Genomic DNA, 23,751 nt, shown 5'->3' with positions numbered 1-23,751 from the left:
CATGCAACCCCGTACACACACATGAAAAGCCCTTTGACGTGGGCACCAAAACATGTCGAATTCCTGTAACATGCAAGTGCACATTGACTCGGGAAAATATAAAAAAACCCTTCATGACTTGACTTTACATAACCCCAAAAACATTTCGCTTGATCACACACTGGACACCCTTGCTCTAGAAGTCTAAGACAACCACATTGCATTTCATCATTTCCCATGAAGTCCCTACAAAACATACTTTATGTCTCAAAAAACTATACATCAGTCCATCATGCTTATGAAAGAAAAATCCACAAATGCCAAAAGCCCACACCTACCCTAGATGTGTACAGCTATGTGCCTACCCACAACCATATACAGTGCTCAAAAACTTGATACAAGTTTCGTCCTTTCCATGGGTTGAAATAGACCCTCAGAGCATGGTGCCTAGAAGACTGTAGGTTGTTCACTCATTATGAGGGGGACAACTAGAAGATCGTGATGGCTAGATTGCTCGAGTTCGAAGGCAGGAATGTGATGGAAGATGGTGGTTCCAGGAGGTGCTACCAAAGATGGACCTATGTACATGATGGTGTGCGGTAGCAGAACTAGACTTTGTGGATCAGGAACCACTGGATGAAAAGCTAGGAAAAGATTTTGACATCGAAAAGTTCCAGAGGACTACGACCAAGGAGTTACTGGAGCATCTTCATCGACATGTTAGCATTGGGCCTGGATGTGTCGATGAGAGGGGGTGTTGGAAAGGTCACCTCCCCATCTGTAAGCCCCTAAATGAGGAGAGTGTGGGGGAGGGAGACCTAGGGCAGGATGTGCCCAAGAGACAAGAAAGACAGGGGGCTGCCACATGGGCAACACCTCACATCAAAGAGACCAGCATGGCTGCAACGGACGGAACTTGTGGAAGGAGTAGAAGGCACAGACAGCAAGTCCTGGATCCAACCTGGCAGGAGGTCAATCAGGGGCAGCAGACATGGCACGGGATTGCACAAACGAAGGCGCCTATATGGAGGGCATTTGTGTGCAGATGGACAGCCTGCACAGAGCCTACAGGTGGCACAACCATGGAAGGGAGCAACAGCACCTGGGTCAGCCATTGGCTGAGGCTAGTGGGTCTAGTTGGAGCCAGCAGATCAAGCCGAGATGGGCTGGCCAGGAGGTCTGAATCCCTCGAACAAAGGCTGAAAAAGGGCCTAGAAAAGACCCTTATATAGGGCCCTGGTTGGGCTGGTAGGGGCAACCAACCAAGTCAGTTTTTTATGGTAGGAAGAACTGACCAGGTCAGCGAGATCTAGGGGCCTGGGTTGGTAGGTTTTGCTAGCTGCTTGGGGCCTATAAAAGTAGAGGCCTCGGGCCTCATTTCATATCCAGTAACCAGCAGTTCCAGTGCAGAAAGGAGTAGTAGGAAGCCTACTCTCTGGCCCTATCTACACGAGGTGAGAGAGTGTAACAAGGGCTACAGACTTAGCCAAGAAGGGCTAGACCTTGGCTGTCTTCTAGGGACTTGCAAGGTGAGTAGATCCTAGTAAAGGTCTTGGCTTGTCATTTGAATCTGACCATCCTCCCATAAAACTCAACCCTAAAGCTAATTTTTTTCTCCTCTCTTCCAAAATGAAGGATTATGGAACTTTCATGTGATCCAATAACCTTGGAGCACACTCTAGCCCAGTACGCACAAGAATTGGCCCCTCCATCCACCATTAGCTAGATCATCCAAATATATCCCATGCTGCCCCAAACCTCAGTGTTTGTTGGTAGTCCCCATTGGCACTCATTGCCCATCTGCAATTCACAATGAGATTCGGTTTCCTTCCCATTTGGTAGAATTCCCAAACTAATCTAGGAATCACTCTTCGCTTTTGACAGGACTGCCAATTTTGCACACTTCACTTCCCCCTTTTCTACAAAATTTCAGAGTAGTAGTACACTCATTTGCGCATTGAAATGGAATATGTGAGATGCACTTTCACTTCTATCAAGGTCTCAGCAAGGGCATAGCTACGATGTAGGCATCGGAGTTCCACTCCAAAAAGACACACCTAGTCATTGGAAATTGCTGAGGGCTCATGTCCAAGCTCAACAAACATTACCCTTGCTAGTGATGCCATGTCTTGCTTATATAACCAAATCACCAAGATACATTGAGCTGGATGCTACAGGAAACTCTGACAAACTTTTGGCCTTATGTCCTCGTTATCTTGAGTCCATTACCTCACGCTGATACTTAGCTAACCAAAAGCCTCCCTTGCTTGCATATATTAGAATTCTTTAAACTCGATTGGCTCAGAGTTTCTTTAAGAAACTTAAAAGATCCGTTTAACCCATGGGTTGCATCTATTTCTCAAAAGCATAGGTTTTCTCATGCCGCATTAAATGATAGTGAGTCAGTTTGGAAGCTTAGAATAATGCATGTTTGGAAAGCCACACCATCTTATAAGGTTTTGAATTGTATGCCACTACTTTACAATGTGTCCCATAAAAGCCCAAAGAAATAGAATGCAAAACATTATGATGTAAAACTTTCAAAAACATTATTCATTTATTAACATTCATGTCACTCTTTCAAGCATGATTTTTTATTGGTTTGATTTTTCATGCATTACCTGCAAGAGACTAGTTACGATGTTGTGGGTTGTAAAGTCAACTTGTTTTGGCGTGAACGGAGTTTGCAAACATCCCCACTTTATAGCACAGCTTTGGAAGATTATTTTGGGAGAATTTTTGTGTAGGATCGGACTTCGAATTGCAATCCTGAAGTTTCTCCTTTATGTTTCCTTTGTAAGAGCAAAAAAGTGGTCTCATTTTGGGAATGTGTGGTAGTCCGTGGAGTTTGAAGAAGTGTTTGTAGATGGTTCGATTACATCTTTTAGTTTTCACCGTACCTTGAAGCAAGCCCTCTTTGGTGATAAAGGGAAGGTGAATACTCTCTTGAATATTTGGCAGATGGTTCCAGCACTGAACATCTGGAACATCGAAATAATCCTATTTTTCAAAAGACCCATGATGCAGGCTCTTTCTTTGAAGAGGTTTCGGAGGAGTTTGTGTAGAACTTTTGGTACTTTTGTAGAAAGAGCTCATTATTCTAGCAGGTCTACTTAGCCCTCATGGGCTGAGATGTTCATACCATTTTGATTCTATCTCCCTGCTCCAGGAGGCTACACTTTTTGTTTTTGCTGCTGTACTTCATTTTTGTTTATATATAATACTAGTTTTTAAACCCCCTACCCCTCCCTTTAAAAAGTCATTTTTCTCAAGCACCTGTATCTTACGACATGCTATAAGGTTTAGTCTAAGTGCTTTTTAAGCCTTGGATCATAAAACTCTAAAAAACAATCATTCTTTTAACAATTCCTTAGAGAGAGAGAGAGAGAGAGAGAGAGAGAGAGAGAGAACTAGTAACATTCACGAGTCATTCTGCTACAAAAGGAAGAGTGCAATGAGTTTAGAACTAGAATACAAAGCGATGTTTGTTCTCTATCCTACTTTGTAGGAAGGGGAGGATTGAGACGGAAGGGTAGAATAAGACACTCATTTTACATTATAATGTTGGAAGCTAAAACTATAGGTGCCTTAGAAATGGAAAACTTCTTGAAACTCCCAGCAATGCTGCTCCTCATTGGACCGGAAGGCTTTTTTAATGTCCCATGCAAAGCGTTTGTACTACAAATAGGAGACTACCTCGAGAGGAGAACGTTTTAAGGGTATGGAGGACTAGGAATAAACATTAACTCAGAAGGTAGGACCTCTTTGGAGCCATCAAGAGAGAGATCTTGAGGTTACCCTTGTGCACTTGACAATAGAAGGTTGGACTCTGATCCTTATTACCTGTAAGAAAATAGTACGCAGCGGAAGATAACAACAAAACGCAAGTACACGATGGAAAGCTGGAGAGAATACAAAAAATTCTGATATACCAAACTGCTGATACAACTGATGGTTGGCTGTCCACCCGTGCGCTCTACAGACAGAGCTTCGATGGTGATCTAGACAGATGCTGGACGGAGCACTATGAGCGTGAAGAACTGGTGATCTGATGATAGGGGGTGGCCACTTATATAGTGTAAGTGGTTGACGGTCGGCCCCCGGACCCTGCCGCTGGGGGCTTTGCCCCCAGACCCCCACCGGGGGCCTGCACCCCCCGGACCCCCTGCTATCGGGGGGGCTATCACCCCCCCGAACCCCCCCTTTGTGCAGACGGGTATCTACTCTTGGCTCCTAAGCCGTCTCATAACCATCTGGTCTACTCTAAGACCCCTTCCAGTGTCTAAACTGGGGATCCCTCCCAATATCCGATACCCATCATGGCTTCTCCTCATATGGGGGCCTTACAACATTGGGTACACAGAATATTGGTGGGTTACATGAGAGGTGGACATTTGAGCTAACTCTAACACCCCCCCTCAATGTTCACCCGAAGATGAACTACGTGTTCGGACCAATGCCGAGTCGATGTAGATGCCGCAACAATAAATCACTCCCAAGAGCCTTCGTGAAGATGTCTGCGCAATTGTCCTCTGTGGGACAATACTCCAGCTCTATGACTCCATCCTCGATGAGCTCTCGTACATAGTGATACTGGATCTCTATGTGCTTTGTACGAGCATGGAACACAGGATTCTTTGCGATGGCCATGCAACTCTGATTGTCGCATTTTAGAACCGTCGCATCTTCGATTGGAACTCCTATGTCTTGCAGGATCCTCCTTAGCCAAACTGCTTCACAAGCAGCAATGCATGCTGCCTTGTACTCAGCTTCCATCGAAGATAGTGCCACTGTTGGTTGCTTCTTGCTAATCCAAGAGAACACTCCTGAACCAAGTGAGAAACAATATCCAGAAACTGACTTTCTAGAATCACAATCTCCCGCCCAATCTGAGTCACAGTAACCCGCCAAGGTCTTCCCTGCTCTGTAGGTAATGCCATACTCCAATGTACCTTTCACGTACTTTAGCACACGCATCCTTGCTTTCCAATGGTTCTCTCGAGGTTGATTTGAGAACCTACTAAGTACACCAACTGCAAAGCTGATATCAGGTCTAGTGTTGCACAAAAAAATGAGACTCCCCACAAGTTTCCTATACTCCTTGATGTCGACAAGTGGTGATGCATCCTCCACTGAGAGCTTACCATTCACCTCCATGGGAGAGACCACGTCCTTACACTCGGTCATATCGAATGCCTTCAAGATCTCGCGAGCATATCTCTGCTGAGAGATGAAAATCCTGCCGGGTTTTTGCCAAACCTCAATGCCGAGGCAAAAGTGCATGAGCCCCAAATCTATCATTTCAAACTCGGAACTCAACGACTCCCTCAACTGTTGCAGCATCTTCTCATGATCTCCTGTGATGATCAAGTCATCCACGTAAAGGACTATTACCACATACTTGCCATCCTGCTTACAAACATACAGGTTAGCATCAGAAGCACTTTTTGAGAAACCAATAGATATGAGAAAGCTATCAATCCGTTGGTACCATGCCCTTGGGGCCTGTTTCAGCCCATACAATGCCTTCTTTAGTCTGCAAACCTTGTTCTCTGAATTGGGCACCTCAAATCCTGGTGGCTGGAACACATATACCTCCTCCTTGAGATGTCCATTCAAGAACGCAGATTTCACGTCCATTTGAAACACCAGCCACTGCTTATGAGTAGCCAAGGCAAGTACCACCCGAATAGTTGTCATCCTTGCTGTAGGAGCAAAGGAATCCTCAAAATCAAAGCCTTCAATTGAGAGTATCCTTGTGCAACAAGCCTAGCCTTGTACTTTTCCAAAGATCCATCAGATTTGTACTTGGCCTTCCATACCCATTTGGTACCAATGATCTTCCTTTTTACTGGACGATCAACCAAGTCCCAAGTTTGATTCTTCATGATGCTGTCATACTCCTCTTGCATGGCAGCTTTCCAATTTGGATCGTCCATTGCCTCATCCAAATTCGTAGGCTCTTGAACTTTCATAATCTCAGCCATCAAGGCCATATTGACTATGTGTTCAGAAGCCCTTTTCTGCTCCTCTATCCTCTTTGATCGTCGAAGTCCATCTACAGATGACTCCGCCAAGTCTGGAACCGGATTCTTCTCATCAAAGAGCTGCCTTGCCCACTTTGGAAGTGGCTTACCTTGTGGAGCCAAGGCATGTTGTGGTGTTGGTGGAGTCTGTTCCTCGAAGTACTCCTCCTCATTCTGCAACTCTGCTTTAGATACGGGCACAAGGTGAGTTACTTTTACGGCTGATGATAAAGTGGAAGGGCATACCTCCTCCTCCACTGTATGTGGCTGTTCCCAAAACACCACATCACGACTGACCACGATCTTCTTTGCCTCTGGATCATATAGCCGGTACGCCTTTGACTCCTGGCTATAGCCCATGAAGATACACTTTCTGCTCTTTGGATCTAATTTCTTTCTGGTGCTATCTGGAACATGAACAAAGCACTCACATCCAAATGTTCTGAAATGAGAAGCGGAAGGCTTTTTACCTGAGTAAGCCTCCAAAGGTGTTTTGCCCGTCAAGGCCTTTGTGAAGCTTCGATTGAGGATGTAGACTGCTGTATTGACTGCCTCAGCCCAAAAAGACTTAGGCAATCCTTTACCTAGTGCCATGCATCGTGCCATCTCCATGGCAGTACGATTGCGACGCTCTACAACACCATTTTGTTGCGGAGTATGTGCAGTCGTGAGTTGGCGCTTAATGCCATTCTCGTGCAAGTATGTGTCGAACTCTTTTGACAGGAACTCTCCTCCTTGATCCGTGCGAAGCTTCTTTACCTTCAGCCCGCTTTCGTTTTCCACCATCTTTTGCCACTGTTTGAATTTTCCAAGAGCTTCAGCCTTATCTCGTAGAAAATACACCCACATGTATCTACTGTAGTCGTCGACGATAAGCATATAGTAGTTACATCCCCCCAAAGCTTGAGTCGGAGCTTTCCCACTGAGATCAGCATGAACCAATTGTAGAGGAGCCTTTGCCCAATAGCCGCTCTCATGTGGAAAAGCCTTCCTTTGTTGCTTGCCCATCATACAAGCTTCACAAGGTTCCTGCACCTTTGAGAGTGCAGGCAAGTGTGCAACCATCCCTGTTTTCTGCATTTCCAAAAGAATAGGATAACTAAGATGACCAAATCTTTCATGCCATACCTTACTGATGCCCACTCCTGAAGAGACTGTTAGTGCCGTCAGCTCGTACAGATTGTTCTTCCTTACTGCCTTGCCGACCACCTTGCCCGCTGCATTAAGGATTTCTGCTCCGGTCCTCTTGAAACGCACCTCCAAGTTGCGATCAGTTATCGCAGCAACCGAAAGCAAGTTCTTCTTTAGCTGAGGAACTAGTAATACATCAGAAAGCTCTTTAGTTTCACCCTCTTGAATGGAAAGAGAGATAGTACCTGTACCTTCCACAGGGCATTTTGCATTATTACCGACCGTCACGTTCATGGGCTCTTGTAGAGGCTTGAAAGAGCTATACCAGTCCTTCTTTCTGGTCATGTGACGGGACGCTCCACTATCAAGGAGCCACGAATCATTCGTTGTTGAAACTTCTGTTGAGGAGCATATTTCTTCAATTGCAACCCATAGCTCCAACTCAGTTTCAACTGTGTTGGCAGATTCCTTGCCTTTCGAAGAAGACTGTGTAGTGCCATTCTTTTCGTCCTGCTGCTTCTTTCTGCAATCCTTGATCATGTGACCGCTTTTGTTGCAGTAGTGGCACTTACCTGAAAACTTCTTCTTCTTACCATTCTTCTTCTCTCCACCCTTCCCTTTGGATGTGGTTGAGAATGCTGCATCACTTCCGCCATCGCGGGTCTTCATTCGCATCTCCTCCTCTAGAAGCATCGCACTGAACTCTTCAAAAGTGAGGGGTGGATTTCTTACCTGCGTGTTGAGTGTCGTGACCAACGCATCGTACTTTTGTGGAAGGATCCGAATGCACCTTCTGGCCAACTCTTCGCTGGTCTTTGTAATCCCAACCGCCGCCATCTGATCACGTAGATTCTTGATCCGTGTGATGAATGTCTCCGCTGATTCTCCATCAGAGCACCTCTCTGCAGCAAGCATATTCTCCAGATTTTGAATTCTGGTCTGATTCCGCGTTTCATACTGACCTTTCAGTATGTTCCAAGCCTCACTTGCCTTGTCTGTATGCTGAATCAGAGTCAAAACAGAATCACTTGAACTAGTAACAAGAGCGCAGAGTGCATCTGCGTTCCTTCGTTTCCATGCCCGAAGAAGATCTGCATTCGGTGGCGTTATGACGTTGGGGTTGTTTGGATTCGGTGATCCAACCGGTTCTGGATCCAATCTCAGAACAGTATCCAGAAGCTCATATGAATCCAAGATCGCGCTGATCTTGAATTTCCACAAAGTATAATTCGTCCCATCGAGCTTGCCTTCATTGAAGGCAGGTGGACGAATTCGCAACGGGGTTGGTGCAGCCATCACTCCTACTAGCCTTTGCTAACAAAGCTCGTTGAACTTGCAATAAAGTCGTTACTCAGATAGCTTGAGCTCTGTGGAGGAATGTGTGGTAGTCCGTGGAGTTTGAAGAAGTGTTTGTAGATGGTTCGATTGCATCTTTTAGTTTTCACCGTACCTTGAAGCAAGCCCTCTTTGGTGATAAAGGGAAGGTGAATACTCTCTTGAATATTTGGCAGATGGTTCCAGCACTGAACATCTGGAACATCGAAATAATCCTATTTTTCAAAAGACCCATGATGCAGGCTCTTTCTTTGAAGAGGTTTCGGAGGAGTTTGTGTAGAACTTTTGGTACTTTTGTAGAAAGAGCTCATTATTCTAGCAGGTCTACTTAGCCCTCATGGGCTGAGATGTTCATACCATTTTGATTCTATCTCCCTGCTCCAGGAGGCTACACTTTTTGTTTTTGCTGCTGTACTTCATTTTTGTTTATATATAATACTAGTTTTTAAACCCCCTACCCCTCCCTTTAAAAAGTCATTTTTCTCAAGCACCTGTATCTTACGACATGCTATAAGGTTTAGTCTAAGTGCTTTTTAAGCCTTGGATCATAAAACTCTAAAAAACAATCATTCTTTTAACAATTCCTTAGAGAGAGAGAGAGAGAGAGAGAGAGAGAGAGAGAGAGAACTAGTAACATTCACGAGTCATTCTGCTACAAAAGGAAGAGTGCAATGAGTTTAGAACTAGAATACAAAGCGATGTTTGTTCTCTATCCTACTTTGTAGGAAGGGGAGGATTGAGACGGAAGGGTAGAATAAGACACTCATTCTACATTATAATGTTGGAAGGATTGAGACGGAAGGGTAGAATAAGACACTCATTCTACATTATAATGTTGGAAGCTAAAACTATAGGTGCCTTAGAAATGGAAAACTTCTTGAAACTCCCAGCAATGCTGCTCCTCATTGGACCGGAAGGCTTTTTTAATGTCCCATGCAAAGCGTTTGTACTACAAATAGGAGACTACCTCGAGAGGAGAACGTTTTAAGGGTATGGAGGACTAGGAATAAACATTAACTCAGAAGGTAGGACCTCTTTGGAGCCATCAAGAGAGAGATCTTGAGGTTACCCTTGTGCACTTGACAATAGAAGGTTGGACTCTGATCCTTATTACCTTCTTGTTTCCAGAACAGCAGAAAGCAATGAGCACTACTGTAGACTCACTGTCAAAAGTGTAAGTGATATAGGAGATGCCTTGTGATTAGCATCTTTTTAGTGTATCAAATCTTTCAAGGACTCTGTGGAATGTTGATCTATACCAGCTAGCACAAGCTACTTGTTGACACATCATTTCTCATCGACACAAGAGCAAGCACTTTCTTAGACAAGGACTGCAACTTTTGCCCCTCCTTATGTCAGCCTCTCATGCATTGCCATGCAAAATCAAAAACATGATTAACAACACTGGTCCATCATTGAAGGAGGACGTTTCCCTGTGAACAGTGGCGTGCATTGTGCCACTGTTGCAAGGTGACTCACAAGTCCCAATGTACATTATAAGTTCTAAATTGTTTTTTGTTTGTTCGAATGAATAATAACTTGGTAGGTTCCAGCTTTACCTTGCACGTCCAATCCAGTGATGAAGACACTACTATGGCATTCACACCACCTGCACTAGAGATGACTATTGTCACAGTGGCCCTATGGCCGGACCACCTATACAAAAACTTCTTTGTTGTGTCCAAAATTCTACATATGCGCACAAAAGTAGAAACTTGTGTCATAAGACATAGACTCTATAAATTTAGCCCAAAAGGACTAAGATATCAAATGAGGGAAAATTACTATACAAGAGGCCAGACAGCAACAATGCCATCATCTACACCCGAGATTAAAAGCGAGTCATCATCAGAGAAAACCAAACAGCTGACTCCTTTGTGATGTGCAACCCAGGTTGCCAGTAGGTTCTAGCTCGAAACCTTAGAATTCAGCCATGGGGGAAAGTTAATTGTATAGCCAGGGGAAGACTACGTGACCATGCTAACAATAAAATATTAACTAGTTTTGGGCAGGTGGCTAGATTGAGCTAGAATATACTTTAGATGAATTACTTTCCATTCCCCAAAAATTTAGTATTAATATTTGCTATTGATAAGACTTTGACACATGGTTCAAGAAGAGCTCAAATCATCATTTTATGGCACAATTCTTTTGCCCAAAAAGATGATTGAATTTGTAAAATGATTTAAGACGGTAGGTTTGTGTAGAGTTTTAAAAAATAAAAGATGACTTATTACTTCATTGAGTAATAGGATAGCATTGTGTAAATTTTGTTAAATTTGAATTTTACAAATACACAATTTGCATTTTACACATAATCACACTAGTGTGGAGGGAGACTTCACACCCTTCTCCAAAATTTATAAGATCACATAGTATCTTGCATTTAGCACATAACCACACGTTTTTGTGGGGATAGTGTTTGCACAGTTTTTTTCCAAAAGTTATAAGACAAAGGAAGGTGCACTTTCTATGTTCATTCAAATCGCATTCAAGACATATAAAGTTAAATTTAGTAGATAGGAATTTAAATTTAGCACATAACACTTTCCATGTGCCACATATAAATTTTCATTTCGCATACAACCATACATTTATGTGGGAGGAACTAGCACACTTCCTCTCTTAAATTATAAGCCCAAGGAACATCCCTTTCTTTGGGTTCATATAAGTTTGCATTTAGCACATATCATATAGCATGTAGCAAAATGTATTTAACGCTTTATATTTCACACATAGAATTTATAACACCTCTACTTTATGTTGATAGCAATTTGGATATAGCATATATCAATTCGAATGTAGCATATAGCAGTTCGAATATAGCACATGTCAATTAGCTCTTTGCATTCTACACATAGCACTTGCGGCATTTTGCACATAATACTTTCATAACCACACGTATGTGTGGGGGAAGAGTTGGCACGCTTCCTCTCTAAAAATTACGAGACCAAGAAACGTGCCCTTTCTTGGGCTTATATTAGTTTGGGTTTAGCAGATAGCATTTTGCGTATATTTGGTAGCAATTTGAATTTGGGATATAGCACTTTTCATTTAGCAGATAGTACGTTCAACTTGCACTTAGCACAAAGCATTTTCAATTTAGCAATTAGCAATTTGAATTTTGCACATAGCATTTTGTATTTTGCACATAATACTTTGCATTTATCACATAACCACATGTATAGTGTGGGGGGAGAGTTGGCACACTTTCTCTCCAAAAATTATAAGACCAAGGAATGTGCCCTTCCTTGGGTTGATATCATTTTGCATTTAGTGCATAGTATTTTGGCATATAGGACTTTTCATTTAGCACATAGTACTTTCAACTTGCACTTAGTACAAAGCAGTCAAATTTAGCACTTAGCAATTTGAATTTTGCACATAGCGCTTTGTATTTTAAACATGGTACTTTGCATTTAGCACATAGCCACACGTATAGTGTGGGGAAAGAGTTGGCACACTCTCTTTCCAAAAATTATAAGACCAAGGAATGTGCCCTTCCTTGGGTCCATATCATTTTACATTTTGCACATAGTATTTTGCATATAGCATGTAGCAATTTGAATTTGGCATATAGAACTTTGCATTTAGTGCATAGCACTTTTCATTTAGGTGATAATGTTAAAATATATTATATTAATAAAGACACAAAATAGGATCTTCATAATGAATTAAGAGGTTTTATATCATTCAAGAAATTTCTTGATTAATTACCATGAGGAATTTGTGCTATTTGAATGCTAATATAAGAAGTTGCTTTTTCTTTTCTACTAACTAATGTTTTCATGTTTGTGAAATTAGTTAAATGCTACCGTAGAAGTACCTATTGTATTTCTATTGTCCTAGATCATAGTCCAGTGAACACCTTGCAAATTACCAATTGAATAGAGCTATAAAATATATTTGAAGACACTTTACAAAGATAAGAATTCAAAAATGTGATCCTCACTTTAAATTTTAGAAATAAGATAACAAATTATTGTATTATATAAGTAGATAGCACTGTGCATTTTATAAATAGCAATATCCTAAAGTTGAAGACATTTTACAAACATTGGAATGGGAAAAATATAATCTTGATTTTGAATTTTAGAAATGAGACAACTGATTATTGTATTATGTAATCAAATAGCACTTTGCATTTTTTAAAGAACCACATGTTTTGTTTTCAAAAAATTAGATTTAGCAGATTGCAAAAGAAAAATGCAATTACAACTAACGATAATAGCACAATGACACAAACAAAGATGAGATAGAAGTGTCACAGATAGCCTTAAGTAGACATACATCATCACAACAACTACCCAAGGCTAAGGCAAATTATCATCTCCTATCAACAATCGAACCTATATGACTATAAACAGTGATAACAGAGATGAAGGTCATATTTTTTTGCTTGAAGACTTTTACCTCAATTGACCAAATAGTTGTAAAGCTATTTATAGTTGGGACAGTGAGTTACCTATCCAGCATTGCTTACAAAAAGCCTGTATGTAAGCTTCTCTCTGCATGGCTAGGTCATTGTAAAAGCTATACAAGTACTCCTATAGGTTGTAATGTTGGCACTAGAGTAATTGACACTACCTTATAGCCTAGAAAACTACCCTATACTACCATGTAACTGGAGTAGCTGGTTCACCACAAGAACAGATCCTTCCTTGCAAAGAATGAAGTGATTGATTCAGCAATGTCACTAAAGAACTATGACAAGAATGACCATTTGTTGCATCAGCATGATGCCCTCTAGTGTTGAACATTCATGATACCCAGTAGTATTGCATCTATGTGACCCCCTTCATTGTTGCATTATTATGATCTTCTATAACCTACCGCGCATATGAAAAGTAGCTCCAATACTTACATTTGATACATTCAACTCTGTGATCTTGTGCTGCAGTTCTCCTCTGCCTCCTGGATCCACTCTTAGAACTGCCCTTCACTCAGTCTCTAACAATAATGCAACACTTCCTCCATCTACATGTAGCGTGTCAACATGCATTAGATCTGGTCATTTCCAGCATAGTTCTAGCCAAATTTGGAGGAGATGTAGGAGTAGAAGCATTGTTGGAGGTTGCCACATTTTCCATACATATTCATAAGAGCTGCCCCCACATTAACATATTGAGCCAGCTCAAGATCCAAAATGCAGGCATTGGCACTCGTCGACCTTCAACTAATGCTCCACAACCCATGCATGCATTGATAACACAAACAAAGGTCACATTCTTTAGCTTTATTCCTTCCTGATGCATTCTACCAAATAGTTGAAAAGCCTTCTCTCCTAGCCCAAGTTGACCATAGGCTGCTATTAGAGTATCCATGTAACTACATCTTCCTTGGGCATTTTGTCAAAAACCTCCCTTGCATGGTCTAAACATCAACATTTTCCATACATACCGATGTGCAGTTCCCATGAGAATATCTGGCTTGATGCCACTCTTTGAGATCTGCAAATGAAACCACTTGCCTTGAGGTAACAAAGCCTCACTTGCACATGCCTCCAGAACTGCAATGAGAGTCACCTTATCTAAATATTTGCATATTAAAATATAGCTGGACAACCTCTCGGACCTTGTCATGGAAGGCATAATCTAAAATCATAGCAGTCCAAGATATCACATCCCATTTTTTCATTCTCTCAAAAGTCCTTTGTGCATCCTCAAGGACCACATTTCCCATACATGTGGATCAAAGCATTTCCCACCACAATATCTAGGTCAAATCCGCTCTTAATAATGAATTCATGGACCCACCTGCCTTCAGCTAGAGTTGCTTGGCTAGTACATGCGTTGATAATGCAAATAAAAGTAACTCTTCTTGGCATTACTCCATTTCGCTACATCTCATCAAAAACTTCAAGAGCCTACTTGGATTTTCCATTTCGAGCATGCACTACCTGGCATGACATTCCCTGAAACTACATTTAGCTTTGGCATTTTTTTGAACATTTATAGTGCATGATCTGAGCTACCACTCTTGGCATACATATTGAGAAGGGAAATACCCACAAAAACATCTACGTTGAATGTAGCCTTTTGGATGTGAGCATGTAGCCGTTTGTCATGTTCAAAATTACTTGACTAGCAAATGCAGTAAGAGTATAAGCGAATGTAACTTGTTTGGCATCGTTCCTTGTGCTTTCATGTCTTTGAGAAGTCAGAGGGCCTCCTTATTGTTCTCGTTTTGGGCATGCACTCTAATGCCAAAGCTTTGGGCATGCACTCTAATGCCAAAGCCCCACAAAGAAACACGACGCTCATCCAAAGTGATAAACACCACCAAGGCTGCACATTTGCCACACGTTCGTACGAACAGGGATTCCAAAATAGTATTTCGCTTGAGGCCACTTCCAATAATTTGTCTATGAAAACGCTTACCTTTTGACAAGGCCTTTTCATCCTTACATGAGCACAATAAGAAGCACACAAGCCAGGAACCATTTCCATGCATAGATGTTGCTCTCTCCTTCTTGGTGTTGACTTGTTCACTACAACATTAGATTCAAATCCAATTTTTGTGATCTAGACATGTAGCAACCTGCCTTCTTGAATGGATCCTATGTACAAGGAGAGAGAAATGATTCAACTTGATGGTGTCTGTAAAAATCCTTGTGTAACCTTCTCTCTGCATGGTTAGGTCCTCAATATAGAAGCAATCACAGCACTCCAATAGGTAATCATGACAGCCTGTACCTCGAGAAGCTCCATGAGGAGATGGAGAGAGACATGCTTCTCCTTCTCCTTCTCCCTAACTAATGATCAAGGCATTGTTGGTCCATGTGGATCTGTTGATGGCTGAAGGGGCTAATGCTAAGCTGAAGAATGCTAAAATCGATGATGAAATGAGGAAGTGAGTGATCTATATATAGTCAAGCTCCCTCAACTGATCTAGAGTAGCCCCAACTTGCCACGAGGCAATTGGTTGTCTACCATGTGCTATCAGCCGAAATGCAAGTCCATGTATCCCAACCATCCATTTTCTGAGAAGAGTTGTGACCTTCAAAATTTCCATCCCAAATTTGCCACACGTGATGAGGTTAGTCTTTTGGGCCTCCTTCATGAAAGGAGTGCACATATTTTAATTGAAATTGATCCATTTTTTAAGAGTGCCAATTACCTTATCCAATGCCCAAAAGAAAATCTTGCCGTTGCCAACCATGCCATTCCGTTGTATTTGCGAGGCTACCAAAGAATGATGTCCCAAACAGACCAATCCATTGCGAGGGTAGGCACAATTCAAGCGACGGGGGAGATGGTGTCCGGTAGCGAGGTCCCAACAAGCTAATCCAGCATCGGTAACAAAGGAGGAGACGATCAGAGCTTCTTTGGGGCAAGCCAATGTGCTGGAGGGGATGGATCAAACTAGAAGATGTGAAGGAAAGAGAGAAACCATAGCCAATTTGGAAAATTTACAGCCACCATGGTTCCACAAAGCGTAGCTTGGACTGGCAATGAGACAATCAGTCAATAAATAGTAAGCTTTTTAATTCAAAATCATCGTAACTACCATTCATCTTGACATGGCATCCCTTTCATCATGACTCGTGTATTCAAGGAGTCCACATGGGCCACGCAAAGTCCTTTCTGAGAGGAATGTGGCCCGATTCCGACCAAAAAAGGGTGACAGTTGGCCCTTCCTGGTTGGCCGTCAAGGTGAGATGGGGAGGCCACGTGGAGGATTCCCGTGAGTTTTGGCCAAGGTTTTGAGTGGAGGATTCCGGGTTTCTGAGAGGAATTCGGACCAATTCCGACCAGAAAAGGGTGACAGTTAGCCCTTCCTGGTTGGCCATCAAGGTGAGCTGGGGAGGCCACGTGGAGAATTCCCGTGACTTTTGGCCAAGGTTTTGAGTGGAGGATTCCGGGTTTTAGGAGGTTAGAGGTGGATGATCAGGATGTAATCCCGGTCAACCATAGCGACCTTGACAGAGTAGGGAAAGGGAGGCGATGGGACGCCTTTCCCCCTCATAAAATGGTGAGCGCGCAGGTAGCCCGTGAGCCATTTTATGAGTGGGAAAGGCCAGCCCCCCCTTTGCCAACCCGCCGTCGTCAAAGGCTTGGGGAGAGGGATTACAAGCTAACATGTGTACATTCAGAGATGGTAGCATCCGGGCATGTTGTTTCCAACAGGTGATTTCAGGGAGGGCATTACGATGAGGAAGAAATTATGATCGGAATGTCCATATTGATATTCCCTCAACCCAAGACTATGACAGTTGATGGCTCCACATTAGCAATAGCTGACGAGCAAGTGCACCTCAGCTCATTCTGGAATCCCTTAGGAAGACTCTTACCACCTGGCATCAGGCTTTACTTGATTCCCTACCTGTCAACTGCCTGTATTCGATTCCCTCTCGCCTTCCTATGTTCGATTCGTTTAGGAAGAATCTTGCTTATGTGCGCATGTACATGTGTGCAAGAAAAAATACATCAACAGGACACACTGTTTGTGTGTGTGCACATGTGCACATGCTCGCTCGCGCATGCAAGGGTCAATAATTTGTTACGCTCCTTTTTCTCCATGATTGCATCACCTTCCAGAATATGAAAGGGGGAGCCTGGAGGAGGACGGGGACGGGGAGGCAGTAAGAAATGAAAATTTAGAGAGGAAAAACTCGAGGGGGAGACGGAAGGGGAAGATAAAGTAGAGGCAGATGCCAAAAAGTATGGTGAGGGATCCAAGCGACCAAGCATTAGGTCGGGAACATATCCCTCAACTGCTATGTTTGTGGAGGATTGTAGGGAGGCAAAATGACATCTTTTTGGGAACCTTAAATTCTTGTCCTATCATCTCATCATTTTAGCAACCTTGGACTTTTAACAATGTTCCCATTCAAAAATTTACAAAATCTTCTATAGACTCGTGTCCTTCATAAGAGGGGAAAGGCAAAGATAGAGGGGGCGAGAGGGAGGAAGAGAGACCGAGAGACTTTAAAATAAAGAGATTTTCTAAAAACCAAAGAGAGGCAGAGAGTCATAAAAGGGATAAAAATAACTTTAAAAGGTTGAATTGAAGGGGCAACTAGATTCCAATGCTTAGACTACCAGACCTTAAGCTTTATCTCATCAAGTATAAGAGTCTTACATAGTTTTTGCTTGACTTGAGGGCCTTTGTCCATTCTATATATCCAAATCATTGATAAATGTCTCTAAAGGCTACACATGTTATAGAATTTCGTTTGGAGAAATAGATAGGGATGAGGCATTTGAGTCATTTGATTTCACTCAATTTACTAATCTAAATAGCCAAGACATAGGACCAATCTCATAAGCAAGTTGCAACAATAGGCGTGGGCTCTAGCTCAGTTGCTCCTTGAGAGTATAGAAATTGATGTTTACTCTATGCGATTTTGTGAACGTTTTTCTATCACTTTTTTTTGCTCTAGACATTATGTTTATCTTAATTTATTTTGTGGACATGCTTTGAAGTAAATATTATTTTGAGAAAAGTACACTCTATCTCCTAATTCCTTTTACATGCTTTGAAATGATTTTGCATGCTCTTCAAGATCACATATAAATTTATAAAAAAAAATAGGTTGAACATAACTTTGACATTGGTTTAGAGCGTACCTCTAACATTGATCTAACTCTAGCATGAAGCACACAACTCCCACATTGATCTAATGCACCCATTTTCTAGAGCAATCCTTGTACCTTGAAAAGACTAGCCCCTTGATTGCCACTTGACTCTTTGAAATACTATTTGCAAGTCATAATGTTGACTCTAGCAGTCATGTGTACAATATTATCAATTTGGCATTGGGCAACATGCATCATTAAAAGATCTATCTTTTAACTATTTGTAGAAAACTAGAAGGAGAGAAGAGGTGAGGAGTTTAATAAGCAACATTAATGCAACGTGGTAGGAGGAAGCAATGGAGGAGAACCATAACAATGAGATACTCCAACACATCATGTATAGTATTGACTATCAACCTTACAAAATAAGGAGGCCCCTTGTGCTCCACACCTTACACACAAGGCACCACCTTACTATATACGCTACCAAGTCCTATCCAATATCTAGATGTTCCAATCACCTTGGCTATCAAATCTTAGCACCCCCCTCAATATGAACTAAGAGAGGAGTATTGCACTACATCAAGTAATATACAAAATGCGAGAAGCCTTTATCAATAGGCTTATTACAAGGTTTTGGATAATAAGGAGACATGGTACAAGGACTAGAGAAGTGTATTTGGTAAATAATTGATTAAGGTCCCTTCTTCCTTTTTAGTGGTGCATTCTCTACTCAAGTGGCCATCTATCCTTTTATGCATAGGGTGCTTCTTGAAGCGGTTCCTTTTTGTAGTAAGAAAAATGCTTCATAATAGTTGATGTGCTCGATGTAGATGCTCTAGTGGACTTAACTTCTTCTCATTAAGAAGAGAAGAGATAACACCCTCATGTGTACGATTGTGTACATTTTTCAAGGTTGTGACTAAATTAGAGTATGATTTAACCACATCAATGAGAAGCATGATGATTTCATACTCCTCTTCAATTGTAGCTTTTATTGATGCGTTTTGGACCATAAGCCCCTTTGTGAAAAAAGTAAAAAATGCCAAGATCACTTTGAGTAATCTCAAGGCTAAAGCACCATGTAATTTTTCCATCTTATCCCATTTTAGCTTAGCCATTACAAGATCATCAATATGATGGATGATACGTTTGTCAACGGTAAGCATGATAATTGCTTGTGTTCTCTCATCATCCTCACCTCATTGGCGACTGTAGGATTCAAAGTCTTCTTGCTATTGACACGAGGCCGTAAGCTGTTGAACATGAGCAAATATTTGACTTGTGTTTGCCAAGAATGGAAACCCTCACCGTTAAACTTGTTAATGGTTGAGATTTCTTTAAGGATTGGAGCCCAAAAGGTAAGAAGACTCATCAACACATAAATAGATACATATACGAGCCCAAAAAATCTTGTAGAGGATGCTCATGAATTCAATAGTACATCTACTAAAGCATTAAAAAAGTTTATGGGACTTAAGAGGTAGATAAAATGTTGATAATATGTGGCTAAACATAGGTCCTTTGCAATGGGAAAAAGGCCATGAGGGGGGTTAAAATACACCATTCAATGTAAAGGTTGACCAACCAACCAAAACCTTGTATTTTGAAATAAGGGGAATAAAAAAAAAGAAACCACATGTTAGAAAATGAGGGTGCCTTGGAAACCACCTTAGCCAAGCTTTGGAAAACCTATGAGAAAGAAATATCAAATCATCGAATCATGCAGCTGGAGAGGGGACTTTGCACTCGTTGGCTTCATGACTTACAAAACAAGGAGTCGCTATAAAATAGCTACAAGAACAAAGAAGCTATAACACAAAAGGAATGCCATCTAAGAATGGCAAGAGAACAAAGTAATCGATGACATAGAGAAGGAACTTGCTTTCGAGAGTAGCAACAACACACTCCTAGCAACCACTGAAGTTTCTTCAACCAATACTTCAATAATAGAATCTTCAACAATTGATCAATAGCCATAGTAGTAGATGCTCTTACTTCAGAAACATGGTGACATAATAGTAGTAGATGCATGTTTAAGAAGAAAAAGAACCATGATAGATTTTCACTAGGGTGCAGAAACTCTATGTGCAATACTCTCCAAGCACCTTCTTGCTTTTGAATTGATGATAGAAACAACACTTCTAGTAGCCAGTATTAATAGTAGACAATAGCAAAGAAAAAATGATAGATATAAAGCTCGAGCATTTGGTTGAAAAACCTATTAGAAAACTACCTCATAGGTTCAAATCTTTTGCCAATAGCTTGATCGTTGATGGCAACTAGCAAAGATGCAAGTTGTCATAACCCAACCAAGATGGTGACTAGCAAGGTAGTGCTTAGCTTGTATAGACCCAGGATTGGGAATTAACCTATAGGCGACCAAAACCGTGGTGTCCTTGTTCTTTAAGGTGATGACCATGTTGAATAATAACAAAATTTTCTAGAAATGTGAGCTTGTTAATGAAGATGCACTTGTTGGAGCAACCAACTAGCAACCAGTGGAGATTTCCAAGGATAAGGACACAAAAAAGGCAACAAATGGCAAGAGAGGAATGGTCTAATACCATGTAGAAAAGTAGGAGAGAGGAGGTGAGAGAGTTTGAGAGCAATAATCATGCAACGTGGGATGAGGAAGCAATGTCCAGAGAGATGATCTCATTATTTAATTTTATCATACACAAAAAGTGTAAACAACTAAAAGATAATCCTTTGACTTCTAAATATTGTTCCTTTCAGTAAAACAAGGGTACTAGTGATGAAAGATGTAAGAATTGATCAAAATTGACCAATGTATGCCCAAAATTACCCAAAAAAAACTAATCAAAATTATAACAAGAGTTTTAGTTTGACAAAATGTGCCTAAAATAGCCAAAATAAGGCTTTATAATTTTAGAATTTGGTATTTGAACAAGTCGATGAAGGTGACACTTAAATCCAACCAAAATTGATTACAATATGGCTAAAGCTACTAAAAATGGTGTACCAATAGGTGACAATCATTGTTGTGAATGATGATACCCAAAACTAGCTAAAACAAGCTTAAAACGATTTGAATATCATGTATTGTTCATGTGTGAAACCGTGGTTCAAATTGGGCACAATTTAAACATACAAAAACCAAGGTATGGGGTTTTAAAAACATGTACCTGGATCGGTTACGAGATCTTTTGTTAGAGTAATTGTATGGTTAAAGTACCAGGTGTTAGTAGTTGGGGATTTTGTAGAGTTGGTTATCTAGACCCACCTAAAAATAATTATGCTAGCCTAACACCTAAATCCCAATTAATTTGAAAACAATGAAAAATTAAAGCATAGTGGGTAATCAAAAAAGATGGCATGCCATAGATGTGGCACGATGCTAATATGGCTAGCCTACATATGCTTGGCCTACTGAGGTGGCACTATGTGCTTGTGTGCCATGTGGCAATGCAAGGATTATGTCACTATGTGATGTGTCATGATGATGTATACTCAATGGATAGGATGAGGTGGAAATGGCATTTGGCATGTTGATGTAGCATCAGCTGCCACATGGCCTAATGTGTCTACTAACATGTCAAAGAATGGTGACATGGCAATGGATGCCACACGTCAATAGTCGATGGTAATCTCATCTTCTATGTCGCTTGCTATAGTTGGGACCTATGTCATGGATTAGAGTAGCCATGGAGTGTCCCCAACTAGGCAACAAATAGTTCATAAGTGCAACACACAAAACAATGATGTGGAGTGACAAATGTCCCCCTGTTCACTATGCGAGATGCCTTTGAAGATCTACTCTACCTACCATCATGGGTTTGAACTCAAGTATTTGTAAATCCTTATTGCTTAACCCAATCACCAAGGCTCAAGGTCATGGCCTAAGGGGTACCGCCTACATATGCTTTGTTAATTATGCCATCCCTTGAAGTTAGGACCTGAATTGGAATGTGTCATGAGGCTCAAAAGTCAATACTTAAGCAAGCATTTTGGGAGTTGCATCACATGAGATGATGCAAAGGCGCAACATAAGTGGTGTTTGATGGCGAGAATCATCATGGCGTGCAAGAAGGGTGCAACCCGAGGGAAGCAATGCAAGTACATTACCTTGAGTCTCTCCAATCGCTTGTGAGGCTCCAAACTACTTTTTGGTTCATTGATGAGCCAAGTCCTTGCATTGAAGCAAGTGCATAGGCTTGCAAACCATGCTAATGGATCGTGTAGAATATGATAGTAGATCTTCGAAGATACATTGTGCATACACTAGCCCACTACTACTCACAATTCTCTACCCGAACTAGTACTCATGGGAGAAGATGGACTGTGTGAAGAAGTCCCACTCTCTCAAGACACACAAAAAGGTGAACTCAAAAACTTTACGAACCTACGTTCATGATGGTTTACACAGTGAGCATAATTGGAGGGTGCTACTTCATCTTATAACATGAAAAAGCCCATGTCTTCCTTGAGCGGGCAAGGATGGTGCTTTGCTTATTGGGATTGGGACCACTTTTCGATGTACTCAACATTTTGCCAAGAATTGTGATCCTATACCAAGCCCACAAAATCTCAAAACATATATTTATGTAAATATTTGCATTGTTCCCAATTTCCACCATGCGATTTGCTACTATGGGCCCTAGTATAATAAAATCTTCAATGATATATCTACATTACAACATGTTTAAGATGTTGAAAAAAAATGTAAAGCAAGCATAGCCCAACAAAAAGTTACCCTTACCAAATCTCACAACACGTGGTGCTCTCTCTTCAATTCTAAAGAAGCCAACGTTTAATCAATGAGCTCCCAAATTTCCCATTAGCAACTCATACCAAACCAAGCACCACCAAACATGAGTGCGAATCCAAAACAAACAAAAATCTCTAAAAGACCTTTGAAGAAAGCACATGTGAAGAGCCATTAAACCATATCAAAGCTTTTGAAAGCCAATACCCAGATGAGCAAGCTACATGCAAAGAGAAGCTAAGGGGATAGATGCAACACAAAATGGAAGAGAACTCAAAAGCAAACGAGGGGCGGAAGAACACCAAAGCTTCCATTTTAACACGCGTGATTCCTTACCTGAAATCCTAGGGGTAATTTCCCTGGTTATCTCAATGTCAAGGCATTTAACCTCCTCAAATAACAACGTAATTCAAATCCACAAAGGAGGTAACATGAATGGCCCCATGAGGCATCATCTCCCTGTAAAGGATTGTCCCACCCAAAAGAATCACGATAGCATTGCCACCCATTATGGCGTCAAGCTGTTGACATTAGCAATATCATTGAGGGCATCACCTGCCCATGACATCATTTGTGCCGACGTAAACGTGCTAGTGTTTGAAGGTTTAAATTGGGTTGACTGGCCACATAACTAGGCACTTTTATTTCTAGCCAATTTTCAGGGGTTGCCTCTCAAGCTTAACATTTGTGCGAATCTCTTGCAAGTGCTACTACCATCATTGACAAGATGCAGCTCAATAAGAAAGAATGCTGACATAAGCCATCCATGATAAAAGTATCACTCCAGAAAAATATGCTACAAATGTATGTAGAACTTATTAGACAAAAGAACACATGCAATGACTCCTCAACAAAGCATCCACTAGATAAAACAATGTCCCTCTGATGTATGCAACCAATCTACATTGAATAGAAAATATTCCAGCTTAACTCGTCAGTGTATTGCCCCCATCCTAATAGTACCCTTTATCAACATTCTGAAAGGTGGAAGCTCTCTACTTTGCAGCAACATGGCAGCCCAAATGCAACT

This window comes from Dipteris shenzhenensis, chromosome 2 (assembly GCF_047967505.1).
Source record: "Dipteris shenzhenensis isolate YYH24624 ecotype China chromosome 2, Dip_SZ_1.0, whole genome shotgun sequence".
Classification (NCBI taxonomy): Eukaryota; Viridiplantae; Streptophyta; class Polypodiopsida; order Gleicheniales; family Dipteridaceae; genus Dipteris; species Dipteris shenzhenensis.
This window is presented reverse-complemented; position numbering follows the sequence as displayed.